The sequence below is a fragment of the Schistocerca cancellata genome, chromosome 8 (genome assembly GCF_023864275.1).
Source record: "Schistocerca cancellata isolate TAMUIC-IGC-003103 chromosome 8, iqSchCanc2.1, whole genome shotgun sequence".
In the NCBI taxonomy this organism is placed as follows: domain Eukaryota; kingdom Metazoa; phylum Arthropoda; class Insecta; order Orthoptera; family Acrididae; genus Schistocerca; species Schistocerca cancellata.
This window is the reverse complement of record NC_064633.1, coordinates 430,890,226-430,908,368: the sequence shown is the minus strand read 5'-3', so window position 1 is coordinate 430,908,368 and position 18,143 is coordinate 430,890,226.

Here is an 18,143-nt window from a genome sequence, read left to right as displayed (position 1 = left end):
TCACATTTTTTTAAAAAGAAAAATATTTATCAAACCATTTACATCAGCAAATATTCTAATTTTTCTTGAAATTAAATTTTTTCTACAAAGAATTGTTTCACAATTTTTATATTTAATTTAACTGAATCTACGTTTTACAAGTCACGATGTTAGCGTTTATAAAACCTAATATATTAATTTAATCTCTTTTTGGAGCGTCGTTTTATCTTCACATGTTCCAGTCCCTACATCAGCGTTCATGAAACCTGATAAAATAAATTTAATCGCTTTGGTTAGTGTCCTTTATACATATAAACATTACTTTTTGTTGAAATATATGGGCGATAACAACTTTCTTTTTCACGCTTACACTTGGGGTGATGTAATGGTATGTCACTGTGATACAGCATCCAGCCCTCAGTCCCAGATGGGGTTTCTCATAGTCTCCTACTTGGTTTTTCGAATTTTCGTACTTGCAAAATAAAGTATGTCTATGTCTCCATTCTTAATGTCTGCATCCTAACATATGTATTTATCATAGCCCATAAGTTTTGTTCTCATATTCAAAGGCAAAATTTTACTAGGGACCTTACAAAATTTTACTTTACTCAAAATTTATTGCTTATCTTTTTTCACAACATATTTTCCCAAGAAAACTATATACAAATTGCAATCCAACTTATGTAGTACTAATTATTTTCAGAAAAATGAATTAACCATTACTGAAAAACACCAACAGTACCCAAACTGGCACTACTACTTCACTCTTTTTTCAACAAACCATTTTATGCGCTTCTTATTGAAAGAGTACTTATGTAAGTTCCTGCTGAAAGTAGTAGTTATTCCAAAAAATTTACTCTTTCACTATTAATTTTTTCTTTCAGAAAAAATATTTCCTTTAGATTTACTATTTAAATTTCATGATTTTGCAGAAAATAAACTATTATACAAACAGAGTGCTAAATTATTGAAAAATACTGAAAATCTCTTATGACAATTTCTGTGGCTCTCAATTACACATCATATCTATGCTTATTTCAAATTAGCACATACCTTATTCCTTTAATCCAAACATCTTACAACAACATTTCTACATGTTTCTAAATCTGTTGAAAAATCGCTTATTACATAGTCACATTACTTTATTTCCTTCATTATTCATTTTTTTCATTACTTTCATTCCACATCCACATGTGTTTTTTAGCCATCTCCTTCCTAAACTCTCTCTTACACACTCTCTACTCATTTCTTTACTACGATAGAGAAGAAGGAAAGAGGATAGCAATAGTTCTGAATCAGGAAGGGTTAGGTTGAAAATACGAAACGAAAAGGAAATAATATTGCCAACAACTCAGGATGCCTGGTGTTCGTCAAAGACCTGACAATGCAAAGAATGCATGTCCCAGGAGGAGTTTTATTTGTTACTGTCCCCATCGTCCTTTAGAATTTCAGTCAAATTTGATAGTCGTATTTTTTCATCGATTCCCATCGTGATATTTTCTATCTCAGAAGGATTGTTTTCCTTTCTTTCACCATATTCATTGGACCCCTCAGTATACTCTTTCATTCTCCAGTACCATATAGGAATGTCATTTTGCCCATTGGATACATATTGTCTTTTTACAGAGAAAGGAATAACTATCGTTCTTCCATATACTACAATGACCACTTCATTATTTCGAAAATCTACTTTTCCTTGGCACCTTTGTAAGAAATCTGCCCCCATAACCATTTCCACACTTAATCCATTTATTATTAAAAAGTTCTGTTCCAAATCTAAAGCACCAACCCTGAAGGTAGTATAATTTCATTTTTAAATACTTTTTTTACTTTTCCATGTAGCTACCATTATATTTACGCCACTCACTATCATTATAACCACCTCCTTACAAGCAGGGAGTTCATTTGCAAATACTGTGACACTGCACACGCATCGGAACCACTATTCTATGAACAAGGAACCTTTTCACTAAAAACCGTCACTTCAGTTATCTGATGTCCTGTAGTTTTTTCTCTGAATTCAGAATGAGGTTCATCTAACATATCCTACCCTACATCCCATCTATTGAAACCTACATCTTCTGTGGAAATTACGCACATACTTACTGGGGCTTCTTCTTCTTCTTAAAATGTGGCAACTTTCAATAGTCTGTCCACTACTGGTAAATCGAAACACTTCTTTAAATACTCCCCTTCTCCAATAATATCATCAGATTCTGGAATCCTTCCCATGGTGTCAGAATTTTCAGAATTACCCCCTGCTTCCTCCTCTTCCGTTTCTTCTTCCTCATTATCCGAAACTACTCCATGTAATCTATGCAAAACTTCCTCAGCCCTACTATATTTTTCCTGCGGTACCTTCACTACAGTTTCCCCTGTTATTGGCTAATTCCACCATTTATGGTTAGGCCCCTCATCTGCTTTGCAGTGCTCATTTACCTTCATATCCTGTTTTGAATAGTTCCTTTCTACTAACGCTTCCTCATTCACCTGGTTTTTTGAATCGCTGTTTTTATTCTTTTCTCTCGAAAAATTCCACTACATTTCACTGAAAAACACAATTTTCCACAGTGTCCGTCTCCTCTTCAATATTTGTCTCTAAAATATCACTCCCAAGGTGTTCAGCTGGTGTCGTTTTTACAAAAGATTTTGCTAGTGGGTTTAAATTATGCTTCTGCAGCCTGCAAACACTAGTGTCACTACAGACTGCCATTAGTTTTCCACCTCTTCTATGTGGTCATTGCCCCTGACATTCCTTAGAACTGGCAGCCTTCGCCAGTCTGCTCCGTCAGCTGATTGCTGCTGTCTGTATTCGATGTTTCTGTCTCTGTCATAATATCTGTTTCCAAAATTACCCCCTCGCCCTCAGTACCAGCCTGTGTAATTATTATGGCTTTGTACTCCATTTCAATGTACGTGTACTTCGGTTCTGTTTTCAGTTTGCCAAACAGGAGGCCTATAATCCCTTCTTGCACTCTCTTCTTCCTTTAAAATATTCTCTACCCTCTCAAGATAATGGATAATTAAACTAGGTGCCGATATTACTTTATTCCGCCACTACAAGGGCAACTTATTCTCTATTCCCATTGTAACCTGTTCTGTTTCCACTTTCGAGTACAAATACGATGAAGTCGTTACTCATTTTTGCACAAATCTTTTAATACTTTCTTTCTTTGGATCATATTTCTCTCATTATCATAATTCGTTTAAAATTTACATCTGCTTTCTCTTTCCCCATATTCCCTCGAAAAAGGCCTCCTTAAACTCTACTTTGTCATGTTTATCTAATGCCCATTTTCCCCAAATTCTAGCTTCCCCAATCAAATCTGATTAATAAAAACAATTTTCTGTTTATAATTCCAAAACTTGGACAAGACATCTTCAAAATCACTCCAAAAATCCTTTGGATGTGCATTTTTACTCAGGTCGAACCGCTAAAATCGCTGATGTATCACATATGCAATTTCTGACGATACTATTACAACATTAAATATTATTCAACTACTACTATTGTTAACACTCTGTTGTAGTCTGTTTTCTCTACGTTCATGTTACCCACTCGTTCGTCTACAGCGGTACTAAACTGAGTCGGCCGGAGTGGTAGAGCGGTTCTAGGCGCTACAGTCTGGAACCGCGCGACCGCTGCGGTCGCAGGTTCGAATCCTACCTCGGGATGGATGTGTGTGATGTCCTTAGGTTAGTTAGGTTTAAGTAGTTCTAAGTTCTAGGGGACTGATGACCTCCGATGTTAAGTCCCATAGTGCTCAGAGCCATTTGAACCATTTTGAACTAAAATGAATTATTTTAGTTTCTAGGTTACTAATTTTAGTAGCGACTTGCACTCCAAATTTCACACACTCATCATTTCCATCCTGAATTTGATTTTCCTTCGCAATGTGACTATGCTGACATTATTTTCCACATTATTTCTGTGTTCCTGGATTTTGTTTCAATCTGTATTTATTTGTTCCCCTGTCTGCTGTCGTCAACAACTTGCTAACTCTGACCTGTCAATTCATGTTTTACTGTTACGACAGCATTATTACATTTTTGCTTTACTTTACTAATATCACTTTTTACACTGTCCCTATACAAAATCATACCGTTTTCCATGAATCTCTTATTTTAGGAATTTTGTTTTCAATTTTGAATTCCATTTCTGCTGACATGTTAGTGAATCCTAGATTAACTTCAGAACTTAAAGGATTCCTTGCATCAGAACACATTTCCTTCATTTTACTGTCAATATCAGAACCCATTTCCTTCATTTTACTGTCAATATCAGAACCCATTTCTGTGTTCATGTCTCCCATATGCTTTAAAATATTTGATAACATTTCTGCAACACCATCTTTCTGCTCACAAGCAACTGATATTGGTTCATGGTCTATTTTTGTAACAGTAAAAGGCATAAATGGGACTTCAGTTTCCATCATGTGCTGGTCATTATCGATCCCATAATTAAATACACTGAATCCGGCAAACCACTATCATTTGCTTGCTATACATCAAAACTAAATTCACTAGTCACTGTATCATCTTCATAGTTTATTCTACCCAAATCCATCATAACTTTCTCACCGACTATCTCATAGTTATTATTTTCCGCCATGTCCACAAGTTTATTTGCACACACACACACACACACACACACACACCAAACTAAGTAGAATACTGCTTGGCTTTTCTCTACCATGGTCATTACTGCGAGATGTTGCGAGAGGTCCGTCCGCCAAGCTCTGACCCCGCAGGTGTAGTTTCTGGGTCAACACTTCGGCCACTGCTAACAACTGCCGCTGATTCTCGTCTACTGTTGCTCTTTGCCTCACGATGTTCAGCTGCAGCCGACATTGTCAGCCACTTACTACACCGGGTGTCCTATCCGCTATATTCTAGACTTCGCTGTTACTGTCCTATTAAAGTTCCTTTATACACCTGTGAGTCTTTTATTTATCGGGTTAGTTACACTGCTACTTTTGAATTTCGCGTACACTCGAACCTATCATTTCCCGGATGCTAAATGCACCAGTTGCGGCGGGACGAGGTCGTTCGTTCTTTCTCTTGCCACTATTGCTCTCTCTCTCTCTCTGTCACTTTCATCAACCAGTTCACCTAACTCTATATTTCTTCCTTCCGACGTCGCTTCACTCTGCAGTAGTAGATACAGACTAGACAGTGCAAAGCAGCGTCGATGAAACCACTACATAATACCTACCACACAGAGGCCGCGTAACACAAGTTCCAGATCAGTTCCTCCAAGTTAATTTTCACAAATTTCAGGCGGTAGGAGAATGCAGTTTAATTGCAGTAAGCACTTGAAAATTCTATTGACGTCTTTTTATTCATAAGGAAGCACACGAAATGGCTATCAAGTCAGTATTTAATAATGCAAATGCTCCCTCATGCCAAGTTCACTGTTTATCCAACATATTTGACACGTCAAAGCAGCCAGAATTCCTGCAAGTGCGACCTGGTTAAATTTTGGGATCTAAATGTCACTGGCCCACCACTATTAGCGAGTTTAACTCTTGGTCGTTTCAGTGATCTTGTATGCCAGAAGCGCTTCCCAAAGCATTCCATCATGAACGCGGAATATGCCACGCGGAATTGTCTCTACAACGAAAATGTCACACGCTTATAAAACTTGAACTAATAGCTTCAGAAATATCACACTTTCCTCAAAATGTTCGTAACTTAAGCCGACTTAGTCACGACACGTTTCAAACGCAGTGAACTCACTAGTTCTTCATTGTAGATATCATTTTCGCAGATACATCTAACATGGTGTCACTCGGAAGCAGGTTAGCGAGCGACCCTCTCGATGCCGCTCTCCTCTCTGCCTATCTAGCTATCTTTGCGTTGAAACCGTTTAATTGTGATTGGTTGTTGATCTGAATGACAAATCAGAATTCTCGTATTAAGACTATCCTTAGCCAAGCACTAATCAGATAGTCGCAGACGTCATTACAATTTAAATTTTTGATATATTGTTTAATAAAATAGAACGAAATGCTAAATATTCTCTAAATTATTTTTCCGCTTCAGACTTTTGTTCTCGCTGCTCTATTACCACGGCAAGCGCACATCGACATACGTCATCGACATCGTGGTTGCAGCACCATTTTACCACGGTTCAATTTTTATAAGGTTTTACATAAAATGACATTAAGTTTTGACGTGTGTCCCACATACACTCCCTCATTCATTCCCATGTATTCACACCAAAAAATAATAAGCAAATAATAGTTTTGAATGATTTTTACACTACATAACCTAGAGTAATCAAAGTTTTGAAAAGAATATACAAATTAACTTATTTTTTATGTACTGTGAGCTTTGTTATGACTTAAGACGATCGTAAAGGGCATTAGTTTATTATTCCTAGCTGAGTTTTGAAACATTAGTGTCTGCTTTAGGACATTTAGGTAATTTTCTCAGTCTCCATAACTATAATAGATAAAAACCTGTAATTTTATCAGAATCCCTTCCTTAATAACCAAAGATTTTTTACAAGTTTAAACAAAATCGGTTTACTATGGTTTATTTGGATTCGTAGGGAGTGTGAATTTGCGTACCGACTGAATGTTACTTGGGACCGTTCACACGTTTGGTAGCGTCAGATGCTCTGTGAGTCAGAGCCAAGAAAAAAATATAGCCATCCCGAGGCCACCGTACTACATGGCCGAGTGCCTCACAGCAACGAATGTTATCTCATAATAACTTGCTACGTTACAGCTTCACACAAATTTCGCTAAAATTTAGTCTTTCTCCTTACTGAAGAAAATACTAGAGGCAAATCCAGCTTGCCAGTTATTAACTATATTCCTATAGTTTTTGTATGTAGATACCATCTTACGACAGAAGCGTTTTCATACCATTAATTAATTCAAGTTCCATTTGGGATTGATTACGGGATCCCCATTTCAGTTCAGTACGAATTAATATCTGAGATACAGTCATCACTCAGTTATTCCGTAGCGCAAACATCTACCCGTGTGATGACAGTCGCACACACCTGACGAACGTTGTATGGATGTAAAACTGAGGGGAGATGCCACTACAGAGACTTAAGTTATGCGCTGTTTTGAAGCCAGTAAACGGGGCCCGTCTTTATTTCAGATACCCCGAAACATTAGCAGACAACTCTTTACGACTGCTTCTGTTTATCAATTTCATTCTTTTGCACCCAAAACTTGCTTTACATATTAATTATTACAATGTTTACGTTAATAACATAGTGCCAGGAAGGCAATTTCGAACGATTCCTGGTCCTGAATACGTATATGATCTAGTAATATGACACATTTGGCCACGTTAATGTAACTGTATTTTATCTCTAGACTTACCCTACCTGTGCATAAGGAGTGTTTACCCAAAATAAGGCACAATACCCAGTGGCTGATTACACAACAGAAGAGCTTAGAATGGATACTGATGCATCCCACGTTCTTTGAATTATGTTCTCTCTTATTTTCAGTTTTTCAGCGGTTATTGTTAGATGCTCTCTGAAAGAGAGATTTCTGTCCGTGGCTACCGCCAGGTACTTATTATTATGAGTGTTGTTGTGAGTTAATATCATGTTTCTGTTTGTTTAGTATTTTTCCGGTGAGATTATTATTTAGGTGGATGCAGGGAACCTCCGTTTTGGTGGCGTTCGGTTAGTCTCCATCTGAGAAAGTACTTTCCCAGAGCATGTAAGTCCTCAGTTAGGATTTCTTGTGACTATCAACTGAGGAAGCCTTGTTACGGGAACGCACTCGTCATTGTAACCAGCTCCCTTGATTTTCTTTTTGGCACATCTGCTAGGGCAAAAAAAAAAAGATAAGTGGAGCAAAGATTGAAACCTTTCGTAGTTCTTATCTTAGTTTTCTGGGGGGGGGGGTCTTATACTGTAACCCATGAGTACTTAACGCAGTCAAGTGCCACTATTTCCAGTTGATTCGTCCAAAGCACGAAAAGACAAAGCATATACTTTCAATGTAAAACCCTAAAAAGCCGAGTCCACAGAAACTGAACAGTCACGTCCCTTCACTTGTGAAGAAATCTCAACGGCTCCTAAACATGTTAAGCCAAGAAAAGCTGCAGGGTTTGACAATATCCACCATAGATTCTTAAGATATTCTGGCAAGAACAGAGAAGTATCGATGCCTCATTAATTCACAGACATTATGCACAACAGCAATACACCCCAAGAATTAAAGCGCTACATTAAAACTTGACACAACAGCCGATAGTCCTAAGAATACATACAAGAATACTTCGCTCAACTTCAGTCAAAAAAAGCATGCTTTTGGCCTAAATGAAATTTCACAGATAACTTTCTGTTACTGACCACGTTCCTCGTGGCTATATTTCATAGAAAGTTAAAAAAAAAAACAGCAGCAATCATTGATTCAGCACCGGCATATGCTACAGTGTGGGGAGAAGGTATGGTACTGAAAGTTCTTCATATAATTCTTCGCTAACCAATCGCTCGCCTAAATGAGAATATGCTAAATACACTTATAGTATAACACAATCAGAACGACCCATACATCTGGTGCCACCATTATAAAAACGATGTGGATAAGTGCTGCTTAACGACAACTACAACTGAACACATCTGCGACAGCAAACAGGTCCCTAAATAGACCAAATATTTCAGCGACGACAGTTGCAGGAAACTAAAGGGATACCAAGTGGTAGCGGCCAGGAGAAAGCCCTCAGACGATGGCGCGACAAGTATGTACAATCTGCAGCCGCAGGCTCACTGCAGTCCACCAGTAGCAACGCAGGGCGAAGCTTCGATAGTAGGTTCATTCGAGATACAGTTACAACAGTTGAAACCACGCATATGTGTTCGATGCAGTCATCCTCCCAATTCCCGTGGTTTGTGACAGAGTGAAAGCTGTTCGAGTTGGCCAATGGACGGTTGCAACCAGTTTCGATTGATCAGAAGAAATTCTTCTGACTGGCTCCAGCGCCTTTGAAAGCCTGCCTCAAAAAGAGCGCAGCGCGCAGGCCCAGAGCTTTTTGTGTTCAATCTCGTATCATCCTCGTTGAAGATGAGAAGTTTAAGGTGCCAAAAGGAAATCTTTCTCACTGTCATTTAATGTCACTTACAAAATGAATAAACTTTTCTCTTCCTTAGAATGATCCAATCACGAGAGCCGATCATTGCAGGTCGCATACTATATTCATTTCTATAAATGAACGGGCACATTATGCTGACTCGCTTTAGAGGAGAGGTGGCGTAGGTACAAATTAACGAGCTATGCTGTTACGTATATATTATTGAAATTAAGGTACACATGAAGTTCCTATCCAGTGGATATATTGTGGCCACACCCTACGAACTAAACCAACGATGTTTTTCTTCAAATTACATAATATCTGCCATTCGTAATGTATGGGCTTTTACTACCTTGTCTTTCATTAATATTGTTGCTAATTATCTGCTATGTATTGCCAATCAGCAACAAAATTTGTGTTACCAAAATCAATGAGGTGAAACGATGAATTTTTTTCATCGTAAGCATATTATGAAAATACGTAAAAGAAACCAGGATGTTGATGAGGAAAGTGGTGTCAGGAATAATTACTAACGGCTTCTGTTAACATTTTGTATCACTGATTCTCCAAGAAGTGCCGACCACGAGTGAGAAGCAGAAACGTTTGACTCAATTTCATTCAACGTAAACGATGTCTCTGGGCAGCCTGAAAATGTTATTCATTCATTAAGGACGGTAATGAAACACTGCACTGCTTACGTATTTTTTCATGCTTCGCACGAGGTTTCGAGAATTTCTCACAGTCGTGATCAAATATTTACATTAGTATATATGTGTCGTGCTGCCTGTCTGGCAATGTAGCTGTTTTTTTGTGGTTATAAGATTCTGTGCCTTCTCTATTATGCAGCAAATAAGACACACGTACACCATTACTTATACTGTTTCCGAAATTTCACAGTATGTGTGTTTGTGTGTGTGTAATGTATAGGCACAGTATGGACCTTAAACTCAAAAAGACGATACAGTGCAGTGGAGAGGAGGCACAACACACATTCAAACAGCACAGCAAATACTCGCGTAAATATTTTCACTTCACAATGAGAATAAATTCTCGCAACACGTAGTACTAAGCATGACGAAAACATACATACCCAGTGCATTGTTTCATTATTCAAACCAGAAATATTTTGGCACTGTGAAGAGATTAGTGGTATCAAATAGCGTCCCAGTTGGTCAGACAACGAAACACCCGAAAAATGCGGTTCGATGATCGAAACTGTCACGAATGCGCAATAGAGACAGTATGAAAACGGTTGCATTCGGTTGTGATATGTTTACTCGAATGAGCCTAATGTCAGCCACTCATGCTCCTTAAACGTCAATATATATATATATATATATATATATATATATATATATATATATATATATATACATATATAAAAAAAACAAGCGTCAACCGAAGCTCCCGAAACGGAAGCCAAGAGGTGAAGAGTGGCCACGAATACCTCACAAATTAGTAGAATTTTCACTGTTTTTAGAACGTTTCGTTATAATACAGCCGAATATAGCCTCAATTCTGAGGCCTGTAGCAGCCCACGAGAGCGTGAATTAAAGCCTGTCAGCTTAATACCTCATGCATCCAAGTTGCTTACAAGAATAATACACAGGAATAAGAAAATTGAGGAAGACAGTTTGGCTTTAGGAACGGTAAGGGGACCAGATAGGCAGTCCTGACGCTGTGCTTGGCAACAGAAGCAAGACTACACAAAAATCAAGACACATTCATACGATTTATCGTCGTGGAAAAAGTGTTTGACATGTCAAATGGTGCAAAATGTTCAAAAATCCGAGAAAATTGCGGGTAAGCTACAGTGAAAGATGGGTAATACAAAATATGTATAAAACGCAAGACAGAATGAGTGGAAGACGAAGAACTAAATGCTCGAAACAGTAAGGGTGGAAGAGAGGGATGTATCTTTCGACACTACTGTTCAATCTATACACTGAAGAAGGGACGACGGAAATAAAAGAAAGGTCCAAGAATGGAATTATATTCAACGTGGAAGAATATCAATGATAAGATTTACTGAAGACATTGCTATCGTCAATGAAAGTGAAGAAGGATTACAGGATCTGCTGAATCTAATGAACAATCTAATGAGTACAGCATATGGATTGAGAGTAAACCGAAGAAATACGGAAGTACTGAGAAGTAGCAGAAATGAGAACAGCGAGAAAATTGCCATTGGGATTGATGATCACGAAGTAATTGAAGTTAAGGAATGCTTCTACCTAGGCAGCAAAATAACTCATGATGGACGGAGGAAGGGGGGGACATAAAAAGCAAACTAGCGCTGCCAAAAAGGGCATTCCTGACCAAGAGAAGTCTACTAGCATCGAACGAAGATGAATTTGCCAGTGGCAGGAGGCGTCTCCTGCAATCAAGTATTTGAGGAAAACATTTGTGAGAATATATGTTTCTAGCACAACATTGTATTGTAGTGAAACACGGTCTGTGGGAAAACCGGAGAGGAAGAGACTTGAAGCTTTTAATATGTGGTGCTACAGAAGGACGTTGAAAATTAGGAGGACTGGTAACTATAAAAAGAGGAAGTCTTCTAGAGAATCGGCGAGGAAAGGAATATATGGGAAACACAAGACACAGAGACAGGATGGTAGGACATCCGTTAAGGCATTACAGAATGTTCGCGGTAAATGATAACAGCCGAACAGTTGCAGGATAAAGATTTATTGAAATCATAGACCACGGTTTCTGTGTATCTAAATATACCTTCATCAGAAGAAAAAAAGTACACCTGAACAGGGAGACACATTCACTAACAAAAAACTTTGCACCATAACTGAAAGAGAATTTTTTTTAATTTATTGCTTCTAAAATCCCCATCGGACGGGCTGTCAGCAGCATATGCGCTGCTCTTCAGTCGAAAGACATAAAACATACAATAGAAGACATTTAAAAATAACATAAAGGAGAAAACATGGGGTACATAGATATAAAAAAGGGGGGAACATTAGGGAAGATAACAGACAAAAAGGAGCGACTGTAAGATGGAGATAAAAACTATAAAAAAGTTTCGCACAAAAAAAGAACACAATGGGACAATGAAAAGGCAAACCATGACCAGAGCACAAAAGTATCGACGGACGGCGTAGCACATATCACTGAGAGTAACACTATGTACAATCCCACACACAAGTAAAACCACACATCTAGATGCACAGAGAACAGCACCAAACACAACACTAATGTAGCACACTGATGACTATGAGCAAAACACAGGATGTGCCAGAGGCATGGAGGTGAGGGAGAAAGAGAGGGGGAAAGAGAGCGGAAGACGGGAGGGGCATGGCGAAGAGGGCTGGGGAGGGAATGACATGGGAGGGACACAGTTGAGGAGGGGGTGTAGCGACTCAGGGGGGAGGAGGAAAATTCGCTCTAGGAGAAGGAGGGGAGAGGAAAAGGGGGGCCCTGGGGAGGGAAGGGAGCAAGGCCATGTTACAGTTGGAAGACAGGGTATATGTCATGGCGAAACTCGACATCCAAGAGGAGGAGGTGCTGGAAATTCCCCCAATGAAGGAGGTGGAGTGTATGGAGTTGGAGAGAGGGAGGGATACAGCGATGGAGGCGCAGCAACGGGCAGGGGATGGAGAGAACAGAGGAAATCAGAGAGTGGGGGGAATCAAACCTGTGGACAATGTAAAGGATGCAGAGATGTTTGAGGAAAAGGAGGAGGTGGGGGAAGGGGATGAGGTCAGACAGGAACTGTGTGGGAGAAGGAAGGCAGATATGGAAGGCAAAGTGGAGCACGTGGCATTTAAGGATTTGGAGGCCTTGTACAAGTTGGTGGGTGCAGAGATCTAGGCAATGCTGGCATAACAGAGGACAGGACCGATGAGGGATTTGTAGGTGTGAAGGATGGTTGAAGGATTCAAGCCCCATGTCTGGCCAGACAGGTGTTTCAAGAGGTGGGAAAGAGCTTTCTGCTTATCGGTCAGGAGGTTATGGGTCCAGGTGAGGTGACTGTTGAGGATGAGGCCAAGATATATCAAGGTGGGGGTGAGCTGGATAGGACAACCATAGAGGGTGAGGTAGAAATCATTAAGACAGAAGGTTGGGTGGTGCAACGTATGCTGATTGCCTGGGTTTTGGAGGGGTCGAGATGAAGGTACCACTCGTTACACCAAGTGGTGAACTGATCAAGGTGGGTTTGGAAGGGACCATTGAAGGGTAGGATAGAGAGCCATGAAGGTGGTGCCATCAGCATATTGGAGAAGATGGACAGGTGGGGGTGGCTTGGGCGTATCAGCCATGTACAAGACATAAAGGAGAAGGGAGAGGATGGAGCCCTGGGGGATGCCAATGGTGGGATAAAGGATACGGGAGTTGGTGTTGTGTTGGGTGACATAGGAAGGACAGCACAAGTGGAAGGAAGTGACCAGACGGACAAAGTTGACAGGTAGGGTGTAGGTCTGGAGTTTAAAGAGGAGATCGGGATACCATACATGGTCATATGCATTACGTACATCAAGGGAAACAAATATGGCAGAGCAATGCGAGTTAAGCTGGAGGGAGAGAAGGTGAACGAGGTTAAAGAGTTGGTCTTTGGTAGAGAAGGAGGGTCAGGAGCCACACTGGGTAAGGGTGATGAGGTGGTGTTGATTAAGGTGCTGATGGATAAGACGGGAGAGGATGGATTCAAAGACCTTACTGAAGATGGAGGTGAGGCAGATGAGACGATAGGAAGAGGCGACAGAAGGGGGTTTGTGAGGTTTGAGGAATAAGAGGACACAGGAAGTCTTCCACAGGTCGGGGTGGATGCCGGTAGAGAGGATGATATTGTAGATATGGGTACGGACAGTCAGGAAGGAGAAGGGGCTTCCTCTAAGGTGGCAGTAGGTGACACAGTCGTGACCAGGCGCCATGTTGCATTTGGACTGGAGGATAAGTTTAATGTCGTGTGCTGTGATTGGAGTGTTGATGTCAGAGCGGGCAACTGCCCCAAGTACTGGAGACTAGGAGCAAGTTGAGCGACTCAGGTATCAGAACATTCCATGATGGAATAATCAAAGTGGGGATCATCAGGAATGGAGAAGACCTTGGAAAGGTGGAAAGTGTTTGGCGTTACTGAGGGTGTAAGGGAGAGTGCAGCCATTATGGGAAAGGGGTTAATAGGGTGCCGAATGGGAACCAGTAAGGCGATGGAAAGTGGACCAATACTCGGAAGAATTGATAGGGAGGCTGGCGTTGAGTATTGTGCAAGTCTGGTGCCTATTCAAGCGCTTCTTTGCTGTAATAACTTTCCGTACATGTCGCTGTATTTGCCGGTGGCGTTGGATTGTATCCCTGTCACGAGTGCGCAGGAAGCAGCGATAGAGGCAGCGGGATTCGTGGAGAAGGACAACCCACGGAGGGAGAGTGGGACGGTGGGTTTGGAAGGTTTTAGTACGAACATGGGCGTTCTCGGCGTCAGTAATTACCTTCTGAAAGAAGGACGATGCGTGGATGAAGTCGGCAGGATGGTGATAGGTAAAGAGGGTTGCTTTCAACATGGGTGGCAATGGATTCCCGGTAGGCATCCCAGTTAGCACAATGGTAGTCATGGACAACCTTGGGAGGGGCTGCTGGGTGAGGAGCTGGAGGAGGGTGGTGAGCAGATGTGATGGTGAGAATGACAGGAAGGTGGTCGTTACCTGTTGGGTCAAGGATATCGATGGCGATATGCTCAAGCAGGGTGGCGGATGCAATGACAACACTGGGGGTGGTACTGGGGAAGGGGATCAAGGACACCTTGGATTGTGGAGAGGAACTGATGCCACCGCCAAAGGGCGGCAGGGGAGCAGTTACGGATGTTGATGTCGGCGACAGTCACATTGGCAGACAAGGTGCAATGAACGTGGGAGATGAAGTCATAAGGAAGAGGAGTAATGGAGTGAACATAAATGGTGGCGCAGGTAATGGTGTGGGAAGGAAGAAGACGCTGAGGATAAGGCGTTTGGTGGGGTTATTGATGATGGGTTGTGGCTGGACAGAGATATGCTTAAGGTGGCCAATCGCAACTCCACCCTATGCTCGAAGGGCAGGAGCATCAGTGTGGTGGAGGATATAGGGAGAGGTGCGGATAGAATAGTGGGGCTCGAGAAAGGTTTCATTTGAGAGGAAGGTGGCGACCTGGTGATGAGAGAGGGTGTTCATGAGGAGGTATTTGTTGGTGTGGAAGGAGCACAACAGCAACACTCATGCCACGCCATGATGGTAAGAGAGGGAAGGAAAGAGGCTTAATCTAGGGTGTCAAGGCTGGTGAAGGTGAAGTGGGCTTGGTTGTGGGAGAATGTGGCAAAGATGTTCAGGTGGAAGATGGAGCAGGCAGCAAGGGAGATGTGTAGGAAGGTGTGGGGGCGATGTAAAGGGTGAATGTTTTGGAGGACAATGGTAAAGAACCGGTTGATGTCCTCAGCTGTGGATGGACAGAGGGAATTGTTGGGGTGGACAGGTTGATCAACAGGACAGACAGGGACTGTAAGTTCAGGGGTAGCAGGAGGGGGTTTAGCTTTACACTTGTGGGAGTAGGTGGGTTGGGGCCATTGCAGGTGTTACAGGAAGGAGAAGCAGTGAGGTTGAGGCAGTTTTTAAGAAAGTGTGAAGCCTTGCAATGGGGACAAGTGGGGGGGGGGGGTTAAAGTTGGGGGCCACGTGATCAATACACATGAGGCATCACTGGCAGCAGTCGGATTGGAGAGGGGATTTGGAGAATTCAACAGGGTGGTGATGGTGGGAAATCGGGCACCCTAGGTGAGGAGATGGTCAATGGAGTGGATGGACTCTGAAAAGACCTGCATGAGGTAGGTGGGACATGAGGCATTGTGGATACGGCAGGCAGAAAGGATTTCCAGGTCAGGGTGGGAGTTCAGTTCCGTCAACAACTCATCCTCTGTGATCACCAGGCTGAGCTGCAGGGAATCAGTTAAGACTAGGATAAATACTAGCGAAAACGAACAAAATGTTGTAGTAAATCGAAACCATCTGCCGTCGTGAATACAAAACGTAACAGAATCATTTTTACCACACATACACATCGAAAACCGCGAACAGCAAACATCAAAAATACGTAAACTCCCAACAAGACAGGAAAGGAACATCTCATCATCATGAACAGACAGGAAAACTAACTTCTATGCAGCCAGAGTATACTACATTAGAGCAAGGAAGGGTTTCTAACTATAAAAAAAATTATTGTTTTTAAGCTGCGGCTTTTGGCAAGATCAATCTGTAGTGCTATACTTATAAGTAAAATATCAACCCACCCACATCTCCAGGAGTCGGTACTCTTGCAGCCATTAAATAGAAAACCAACACCGTACATGTGATTTTAACGTTCAAGAGCAAAGACGACGCTCCATGGCTATGTAAACCATGCAGTTGCCTCGATTTAAATTAAATGCTGTAGCATCGATATATACAAGCAATAGAAGCAGTACAAACATGCTGTAGCGGCCTCCAAGTACTGATAAGAGCAGCGCGCTACGTCACAAAGCTAAGCTTATCTGGACGCGGCAGGAAGGAAGCCCGCTCAGCAGAGCAATGGCGGCGCCGGAAGTTATTTTTCCAGCGGATCGCGCTAAGTTAAAACTTAGCGCGATCCTGCGCGGCGCCTCGTGCTGCGGCTAAGTCCCTTTCAAGGTCACCCGCCAAGATGGTTAAGAATAGAACCATATTTTTGAGACAGATGCTTGAAAATCTCTTAATTCCTCGAACAGGATTGTACTGTAACCCTTATTCACTTCGTGTAGCATTTCTACGTCATCCAGTTTACGTGGTGTATGCCGTAAGAGCAACAGATGTTCAGAAAACGTGGAATTGTACACGTTTCCACTTTTTTACCCAGCATGTGTTCTTTGTAGCTTACTTTAATGGGTCTGCCTGTCTGTCCAACGTAATAATTGGGGCAGTCGTTACAAGTAATTATGTAAACTCCGGATTTAGTTTCGCGCTTTTCGATGTGTATGTGTGGCTTAAATCATTATGTTACGTTTTTTATTCACGACGGCAGATGGTTTCGATTTAGTACAACATTTTGTTCGTTTTCGCTAGTATTTATCCTAGTCTTAAGTTAGGCGAGATTCCCAAGCATAACACTAATGCCCTCTCTCGTTAGATGTGTTCCTTGTCGCAAGCTTCACCTGTTTCACACTAGGACACAGTCAAATTGGTTTCATATTTTCTATTGTATGTAGGTGTGTTAAAGGGTTCTGATATGTTTTATTTACTGCGTCAGAGGGTTTGAATTAGCACTACTTTTAAAATTTTGATGCGAATGAGTATGTATCTTTGGGTTTTAATGTGCGCGAGTGTCTCGCGCATACGACAAGTGCCGTCCCTCGGTGAAACTGTCTGCCCTTGGGCTTCTACACCTCCTAACGCTAGTTTACTGGCTAAGCACTGATGATATGCCGTGTTCGCATCGACCTTCTGTTCATAATTATGTTGTACAAATAGAGGTGATATTTTATCTACTGACGACGCCTTTAGCACGATTGCTTTATGTATCTCCACTGTAGGATGTGATTTTAGTAAGTGACTAAAGGTTTTTGTGCTTGTGATACTTTGGTAATTTTACGGTTAGTTAAAGCTATAAGCGCTTTTTCTCTTTCAGTTATGGTGCTAAGATTTTTGTTAATGAAGGGGTCTTCCCATTTAGGTGTATTTTTGCTTCTGATGAACGTATAATTAGATATACCGCAACCGTGGTTAAGGATTTCAATAAATCTTTATCCTGCAACTGTTTGGCTGTTATCATTTACCGTGAAGATTTTCAACGGTTGTTTCTTCAGCCATGTTTCAAATTTTGCATTACGGAATAACTTCAAGTTACTAGAGGGAGCTGTAGAGGGTAAAAACGAATTCAGAGATTGGGATACAACCAGTAAATAATTGAGGAAGAAGGTTGTAAGTGGCACTCAGAGATGAAACGGTTGGCACAAGAGAGGGTTTTGTGGCAGGCCAGATCAAACCAGTCCAAAGACGGATGACAACAAAGAAAAAAAGGAAATAACGGTTATTGACACACATATTGGAGAAAGGACGTTCTGAATATCCAGAGATCCGTCATATACAGGTTACTCCTCGTTTAATAACAAATCTTGAGGTACCTT